The sequence below is a fragment of the Corvus hawaiiensis genome, chromosome Z (genome assembly GCF_020740725.1).
Source record: "Corvus hawaiiensis isolate bCorHaw1 chromosome Z, bCorHaw1.pri.cur, whole genome shotgun sequence".
NCBI lineage: Eukaryota > Metazoa > Chordata > Aves > Passeriformes > Corvidae > Corvus > Corvus hawaiiensis.
This window is the reverse complement of record NC_063255.1, coordinates 38,192,996-38,201,525: the sequence shown is the minus strand read 5'-3', so window position 1 is coordinate 38,201,525 and position 8,530 is coordinate 38,192,996.

Sequence of the window (8,530 nt, the reverse complement as noted above, 5' to 3'; positions counted from 1 at the left end):
TTTGGTATGAGCATGCCCAGTCGGCTGTTTCGGAAGTTATTAATGTGGACGGTATGCTGTTGAGAGGTGTACAAAAGGCAGGACTTTCGGCTGGATTGTCAGACCTTCCAGCTAAGTGTGGAGCTGCAACATGCTGTGGTCTGTGTATGGCTGAGGTCAGAAGAGAGATCACTGATGCCTTTATCTGAGTTTCACTGAGTTCTGTCTTAAGAAAAACACCCTCGAAATCAGCATTTGATTTTTCTTCTATTTCTCCTTTAAAAAAGCCATATAAACAAAAATCCCTCAGTATATATCCTGAAGAGAGTAGGTGAATGAGTGTACAAAGCCTGCAGTGCCATTAGAAGAAACAAAATAGGGTGAAAATGGTAGCCAAATCAGTCAGGATTTTATTTTGTAGTCATAGTGCCCCCCGGAGGTATCTGTTCAGTTAGCTGCATGGCTCCCTATAATTTTAAAGCTCTTTTTATTTAAACAGCCATGTACATAAAGCCTAAAGGTCTAATTTGTTCTCTCAACCCTGACTTGTTCTGCTTTTTGTACAGCTCGGTGTTCTCTTGAGCAACCTCGGTTTCTGTAGGTTTTAGCAACACACGGTTGCTATTCTCCGCACACAAGCTGGCGTTGCACTGCTGACTGTGTTTTAGTTACACGCTCTTACAGCACCTCTCAGTGGTGAGGCCAACTTTTGGTTTGCTGCTTCCCAGGAGGCAGTTTCAGGCACCAGGCAAGGCATCTGTTTTCCAGTACGACACGGGAAGGGATAGTTCCTTATGCCAGCAGTACAAAGGCATCTCTGCATCACTCACCTCCCTCACGCTGCTCAGTTCCCTGAAGAGCACATCCTTGCTGTGGCTTCCAGGAGTGAAGCCAATCTACATCTCACTCCCAGACACAGGTTCAGTGGTCCTGGCCTACATAAGCATTTAAAATCTGATATTTTGATCTCTTAGTTTCAATAATAGCACTTAATTGTTCAGTAAGAGGTATCAATTAGTCTGATTAACTCAATCAGGTCACTTTCCTGCAAGAAATTTGTGCTGTTTAAAAAACCCTATTAGGACTGACTGTCTAAATAAGACGGATTACAATACTATACTTTTGCTTGAAACACAGTACCTAGTATCACTAGTAGATGTCTTGTTTTATGCAGATGCATTCTGTCTCAGTAGGGATTAAGCCAAAGCCACTGAGGTCACTGGAAGTCTTTCTCCTGCTTACTTTCCATGCTGACACATCAGTACTTTCCAAAGCACACTTGTAGAAGTTAGCCTACCCTGGACAGGAAAATTCAAGCAGCTATAATCCTAATGTAGGCCGCATCTATTTTCCTCAAGAAGTCATTTTAGCTTGTACAATCTGTAGGGAAAGGATTAAGCTTTCCAGCACTTGCAGTGTTATCATATTCTGAGCCATTAAACAGCAGTAATACTAACCAGCTGTCCCTATGTCTGCAATAAGTCTTCCAAAAAAAGTGGCTCCACATCATAGTATCTCTGATGTGGGATAAATGTTCTTGTCTCCATGGAGCGACACTTTGCCCCAGAGGTTTTAATAATCACAGACCCCCTACTGAGCCCTGCAGCATCAGTCCTAAGCCCAGATCATTCCCCTTCTATTGCTCCAGCTCAGGCACTGGAGCCAGCCATCTTCCCCTCTCTCTTGCACCCCAAACAGGCTTTAGTTTGCATCAGAACAGCTGCTTTTGACTTCTTCCTTTCCTTTGCCAAGTATTTTTGCAAAATACATTTTTATCATTGTTTTTTTCACTGTTTACTTCTATAGTAAATTCTAGGTCAATGTCTATTTGAAGACAGTGGAAAGAACTTTGATGATTTTTTAATTTTCATTGACCTGTTCACTGAAGGTATTTCCCCAGCATAAACTCATACTGTGCTCACAACATAACAAAGTCATGCAGCAGGAGGATATCTCCTCCTAGGTAGCAATGTTTCAGCAAAGTCTCTCATTGTATTGAAACAAGGCCTTTAGTGTCTTGAGCAGTAGCAAACACAATTGTTTGGCCACACAGATTTTCCAAAAGGTTCTCTGGGAATGGCCAGTAGATTTTTAAACTGTTCATAGGGAGTAACAATCCTAGTTGCCTCAATACTTCAGGGCGGTACAAACTGCAATAGGTCATCCTCCAGTAGATTTTATACTCTCCCCTTGAGCTAGCAAAGCTATCAAGATGGGACTTCAGTGTGTAAAGCCGTGCTTGACCTTGCTCCCCACTCACTCACTCCTGGACCATTCAGCTTGGAAGTTTGCAGAGCAGCAGAGGAAAGAGAGGGGGAGAGAGGAATGCAATAGTCCTCTTGGGCCATCTTCCTTTTCTGTGTTTTTCTTGACCAGGCAAGTAGCCAGGAATGCTAACCAGCTTTTTTTTTTCATGTACCTTTCTTTTTGGCAACAACAACAAAAACCCACAACCTAACAAACCCCAAAAAACTGTCATAACTAAACCAAACTGAAAAAAACCAACCCAAAACAAAAAACCCCAACCCACTAAAATCAAAACTCCAAAACATTGTGGAGAGGCAGAACTCTTTTACATGTGGTCTTCTTTTTGGTGTGAATGCCTCAGATCTTCATGACAAATGCCCGGATTCAGTTAGATTTGAAAGACTGGAGAAGTTTAGATTGCTTTAGTTCAAAATATGCTTTATATAACATTTCAGTCACTCTTAGTTTTGATCAATTCTGAAAGGTTAAAATACACCAAAATCAATGTAGGAGACTTTAGTCAGAAGTGTATTTTGCCATCATTCTCTCAATTCACTCAGTAGGCTGGACAGCAATTTCAATGTAAATCACACATACTGTTCTAAAATGGGGACCTAAGTGTGTAAGTGTGGATGCTGGTATCCAGCTTTAATATCCAAGACTGAAAACGGGACTTAGGAAGCTCTCATTGTCCTACAGCTGTCCCAGGAGATGCAAAGGGATGTCAAGGAGCAGTTTATACCAGCTGTCTGCCGTGCTTCTGCTGCAGCCACCGACAGTGACCGATGGTCTGCCTCACTTTGGAAAACCCTGGGTTGTAATGTTGAACTCTGCCTTTGCCTTCAGAAACCCATATGTACCAGGATATATGCTCCCATGGCTTAAAGACCGTGCAGAAGGTCTGCAAGTAGGCTCTTAACCAAGAATGCTCTTTAAAAAGAAAGGGGACAGGAGGAAAGATAACTGTCCCTTTACACGTTATGGTCAGTTTGGGATTCTTGAAATGCCATAATGCTGGAAAGATCAAAGGAGAGAGCAGAATAGCCAAGAAACTATTTGAAGACTCTCTATTCTGTGTTTTGGGAGGACTGACATTTCTGAAGTGCATACTGCAGTCACTGTCAAGGCCAATCCCATCAGCTGCTCCCTCAGCAAAGCACTCCTCACTTGTACAGCTCTGTCATGCAGCTACCACATTCTGGGATATCATAAAAAAATATTTCAGGCAAGTTGCCATATCAAATTCTTTCTCTTGTGGGTGGTCCTTGAGAAAAGTAGAGCCCTGTCTGTATTACCAGCCCTGATAACAGACTGTTTACAACATTAGGATTCAATGGTTTAGATTTTTTCCCTCGTTGTAAATTACTTGTCTAGACAGATTTGAAACTCCAATCTTTGTGAAAGTAAGGCTTTGACTCAACTGCTGATGTAATCCACTGATTGAATACAACATATTGTTAAAACCAATCCTGCACTGCATAGTTCCTGTTTTCCTTAATCTAGTAGTCTTGCAGACTGACTAACTGGAGTGACTTTTTTCTGAGTGATTTTCTTCTTTGCCTGAGCATGTGACTAATGTAATAACCAAAATCTGTGTGAGTCAAAGATTTGCAGTTTGCATCCCACAGCTGTAAATTGTTTTAGCTTTACTCAAAAAATAGTGATTTGGGGAACAAAACCCCAGTGAAATAAACAGAAAAACAATCAAAACTAAAAAAAAATTAAAATAAAACAAACAAACAAACAAACTCCCAAACAACCCAAACACCAGCCAACCAAACTAGAAACGAAAAAAACCCAAAACCACCCAACCAACCAAACACAAAACAAAACAAAAAACCAAAAAAATCCCACAACCCCGAAAAAAAACCCAAAAAAAAACCAACCAAAAAACCAACAAATCAACAAAACCCTCACTCACCTCTCTACTGGCCTGCACACTATACATTCAAAACCCTTAATGACTTGCACTGTTATACCTGAAAGGAGCCTCAAGGATAAAAAGATCTGACTTTCTCCAATTTTCTTGATTTTTTTGTGGCCTTTCTTGAAGACCAACTTCAAGGTAACTCAGGCCACCAACACTATGGCATCACACATGGGTGACTATGCACATGCACACACACTGGGAAAAGCAGGGCAATGTAACCATTGTGAGAGTGTGAAAGAAAGTCAGATCCTTTGCTTTGTGCACTACACTGTATTTCTGACGCAGTTTCTTTTTTCCACAGGTCCAGTGCTCCTCCTTCTATCTTTCTTCTGCTCTGTCATTGCTGAGAAAAACAGGCTAGGTTTAGTTCCTTGCAGAAAAATCAGGAAACAAGCCCTCTTTGGGAACAGCTGTAGCTACAGCACACTCTTGGAGGGCCTGCCATCCTGTGCCTGTCACTTAATGCTTTTGCAGTGCCATTAGCTGGGTAATTGTCTTACATGGTGGTTGTCTTGCATCCCCAACAAAATTGTGGCTCAACATCCGTAACACCCAGCCCTTAAGGAAGATGGCCATGGTCAAAGGCCTTCTTCCATGAAAGTGCCACATCTGAGGGGAACTGGAACTGATGGTGGTCTTCCTGGTGGCCTACCCCCATTGCAATATGATGGAGTTTTCAGGATATTTTCTAGTGCATGACACTGGTCGGGGCCAAAATTGGCATACTGTATGTAGACAGTTGTTGAAGCAGCCCTAAGACACAGAAGATGGCCAAATGGAGTTCTTCTTCTGGCTGAAGAGATCACAAAATTTCCCAGGATCCTGTCACTTGAGACCAGTACAGGACAGTGATATAGGGAAAGGGATCAAGTGCATCCACAGCAAGTATGTGGATTGCACCAAGGAGGGGTACAGTCCACACACTTGAAGGAAGGGACCCTGACAGGCTTTGGTGGGCAAATGTGAACCTCAAGAAGTGCAACAATGTGGATGCTAGGAAGTGCTGGCAGAGGAATTTTCCTGTGAAACCTTTCTTTCTCATGAGAGGGCAGTTAAAGAAATCCAGCTTCTCACAGCTTCTCTGTGAAAGCTTTCGTTCTCATGTGAACTGGACGGACAACAGTTTGAGAGAATGTAAACCATTTTTACACCTGCAGGTTGTTATGAGAACTGTGAAAATTATTTTCCTTCTTTACAAATAATATTTGGAAATGGGTGTCTTACTGCTCAACCTATCACCTTGAGAGGTGGTGGGTCAATAGGCCAATAACGTAATTTCTCTTTTGTGAACCATGCTATAAAGGTATGGGTGATTAAACAAGGTTGCTTTGGCCATACCTTACAACCTGGACTTATGTCGTGATTTTCGCTGTCTCTCTGGGGATAACAGTGACACAACAAGGCCAAGTACAGGGTCCTGTACCTAGGTTTGGGCAATTTGCCATATCGGTACAAGATAAACATATTGAGAACAGCCCTGTGAAGGACTTGAAGATACTAGAAGATAAAAAGTATTACCTATGAGCTGGCAATGTCTTCTTGCATCCCAGAAAGCCAACCATACCCTGGACAGCATCAAAAGAAGCATGAACAGCAGGGTGAGGGAGGGGATTCTCATGAGAACAGAGGAGCAGTGCACCCAGAGTGCTGCATCCAGCTCTGGAGTCTCCAGCAGGAGAAAGACATGGACCTGTTGGAGCAGGTCCTGAGAAGGGTCACAGTAATAGTCAGAGGGCTGGAGCACATCTCCTAAGAAGACAGGCTTAGAGAGTTGGGTTGTTCAGTCTGGAGAAAATAAGGCTTCAGGGAAACCTCATTGTATCCTTCCAATAGATAAAGGAGTCTAATAAGAGAGAGACTGTCTATCAGTGTCAATAGTGAGAGGACAAAGGGCACTGGTTTTAAACTGAAAGAGGGTAGACCTAACATTGTATATAAAGAATAGTTTCTTCACTGTGGGGTTGGTGAAACACTGGAACAGGTTGCCCAGAGAAGCAGTGGATGTTCCAACCCTGAAAGTGTTTGAGGCTGGGCTGGATGGGGTCCCGAGCAACTTATTCTAGTTGAAGGTGCCTCTGTCCATGGCAGAGGTGTTGGAGTAGATGATGTTTGAAGTTTTTTCCCAGTTGAAACCATTCTGTAATTCCCTGATTCACTGACCCTGGGAAAAGGAGGCATAACCCTCCATTAAGGCATGGACGGCAGCTTTTCATCAGACTCCCAGGTGGAGTCAGGATATAAGCACATAAGCACAACAAAGTTTGGCTCTAGGTGGATAGCCATTATTTTTGTTACATAATTTGAAGACATTTTACTTTCTGAGGCATGGGTCTCCTTAGAAGGCACAGGCTCCTTGGAGGGTGGGGCTGAGGAGAGGTGAACAACCCTCTGCAGTGCTACAGGCTGGGGACAGAGTGGCTGGATTGTGCCCAGGCAGAAAGGGACCTGGGGGTACTGGTCAACAGCCAATTGGACATGAGCCAGCAGTGTGCCCTGGTGGCCAAGAAGGCCAACAGCACCCTGGCCTGTATCAGCAATAGTGTGGCCAGCAGGACCAGGGAAGTGATTCTTCCCCTGTACTCGGCACTGGTGAGGCTGCACCTTTAGTGCTGTGTCCAGTTCTGGGCCCCCCAATTTAGGAAGGATGTAGAGATGTTCGAACGCATCCAGAGAAGGGCAACAAGGGTGGTGAAGGGCTTGGAACGCAAACCCTATGAAGAACGGCTGAGGGAGATGGGGTTGTTTAGCCTGGAGAAAAGGAGACCAGAGGTGACCTTATCACTCTCTACAACTGCCTGAAAGGTGGTTGTAATTAGGTGGGGGTCAGCTGCTTCTCCCAGGCAACTACTGATAGAATGTGAGGATACAGTCCTAAGGTGTGCCAAGGGAAGTTGAGGTTAGACATCAGAAGAAAATTCTTCACTGAAAGGGTGATTGGGCACTGGAATCATCTGCCCAGGGATGTGGTGGAGCCACCATCCCTGGATGTGTTTAGAAAAGACTGGACGTGGCACTCAGTGCCATGGTTTAGTTGATGAAGAGGTGTTAGGTCATAGGTTGGACTAGATGATCTTAAAGGTCTTTTCCAACCTAGTTCATTCTGTGATTCTGTGAACAGTATTTGTCTTGAGGTGATCCTCCTTCCTCTGGGTGGCTTGGGGCAGGTGGTTTACCCCTCTTCACCTTTTCTTCCCACTCCATAAACAGGGGTAATACTGAATCCTTCCACAAAGGGCCACTGCTCCAGTGTGCAGACATGTTATTAGCAATGTTTTAGCACAAAAGAGGAAATCCCGTGCTATGGGTTCTATGGGAAAAGCAGAGTGCCTGACTTGCTCATCTGCTCCTCCACCTTCTCCCTAGGTAGGAAGTACTGGGAAGAACTCCCATTTTCCCTTCTGTTCCCATTTCCCCATCAACCAGGTCCAAGTTAAGCAGGAAGAGCAGATAATATAATTTTTGAGTTGTTTGTTCAGCACTCCGAGAGAACACGTGGCCTACAAAACGAAGACGAAGGTATGATTGCTCCTCCTCCAAGCTCATATACTGGTGGCTAATCTACTCACTAACTTCTCTGAAAAGTCAGTGGAGGAGAAACCTCTTTTTTGCAGACTTAGGTTAATTTATCATTAGAGAGAGCACTTCTAATTTATCATTAGAAGACTGGAAGTCAGCAAGATTCAGCCTAATATTGTGCAAATAGAATCATAGAATCCTAGAATATGCTGAGTTGGACAGGACTGATGAGAATTATTGAGTCCAGCTCCTGGTCCTGCACAGGACACCTCATGAATCACACCATGTGCCTGAGCCAAAAGGTCAAACATAGACGTATTACAGACTGACCATGAAGGAGCAGCAAGTAATAATATCCTTCTGTTCATCAAGAGATCTGTTCATCAAGAGAACAATCGACTCCAAGCTGATTGTTCAGCTTAACAGCCTGCAAGACCCATGCAGAATGCACAACCATAAACCAATGTGAGACAAGAAATATGGAATTGTCATTTGTCACAGATTACAGAACTTGCAAACCTTGGAAACTAAGTCTCTTACTCACTAACCTCTGGCTGTGCCAGTGGTACTTCTGTGTTACTAGGTTCCCTGTATGTCAGATAAATATTCGTTTCCAGAGACAAACAATTGTCATTGCAGGAAGAGTGAAAACATGTTCTTTAACATGAGTTAGGTAACTCATGTGAAAATCAGAGAGAAAATAAGGGGATTTGTAGCTATATAGTTGGGATCGTGACGAGCAGCAGGCAAGGGAGTCCTCAGGTTTTTTCTGCTGTGACTGAATCCCTAAGTGACCCCCACTAACTCAGGCAGAGTAGGAGCAGTCACTGCTCTGTAGGGGTTGCTTCAGCCTGCAGG